The sequence below is a fragment of the Pteropus alecto genome, unplaced genomic scaffold (assembly GCF_000325575.1).
Source record: "Pteropus alecto unplaced genomic scaffold, ASM32557v1 scaffold246, whole genome shotgun sequence".
In the NCBI taxonomy this organism is placed as follows: Eukaryota; Metazoa; Chordata; class Mammalia; order Chiroptera; family Pteropodidae; genus Pteropus; species Pteropus alecto.
Genome location: NW_006437742.1, coordinates 1,115,198 through 1,115,598, shown reverse-complemented (window position 1 = coordinate 1,115,598; position 401 = coordinate 1,115,198). Strand labels below are relative to the sequence as shown.

At 53.6% G+C, this 401-nt stretch overlaps 1 pseudogene; it reads right to left on the bottom strand.

Annotated features, from left to right (window-relative positions):
- On the bottom strand, positions 1-117 carry LOC112482045 (annotated as a pseudogene).
- Between the last annotated feature and the right edge of the window lie 284 nt (positions 118-401).

Sequence of the window (401 nt, the reverse complement as noted above, 5' to 3'; positions counted from 1 at the left end):
CCTACAGCACCTGGTCTTCCTAGGTGGTCTTCCATCCAAGTACTAACCAGGCCCGACTCTGCTTAGCTTCTGAAATCAGATGAGATCAGGCTTGTTCAGGGTGGCATGGCTGTAGACTGGTCAAATCTTTTCGGATCTTATTTAAGCCTTCTGTTTTAGCTGGTTGCCTCTGACACCACTCCAGCATGAGAAGCAGAGATGGACCACCACCTCATGACTGCCAGCCAAGGGGTCAAAGTACAGGTCCCCACCCGGCCCCCATTGACAACCAAGTAAAGGACCTTCCCCTTACTGCTAGGAGTGGATGGGAGTTCTGGCCTCCACTAGGCCTCCACTGATACCTCTGGCTAGGAGGGCTAGGAATTCTTCCTTGCTGCTCCCCAGATGGCCTCCCCTGACAC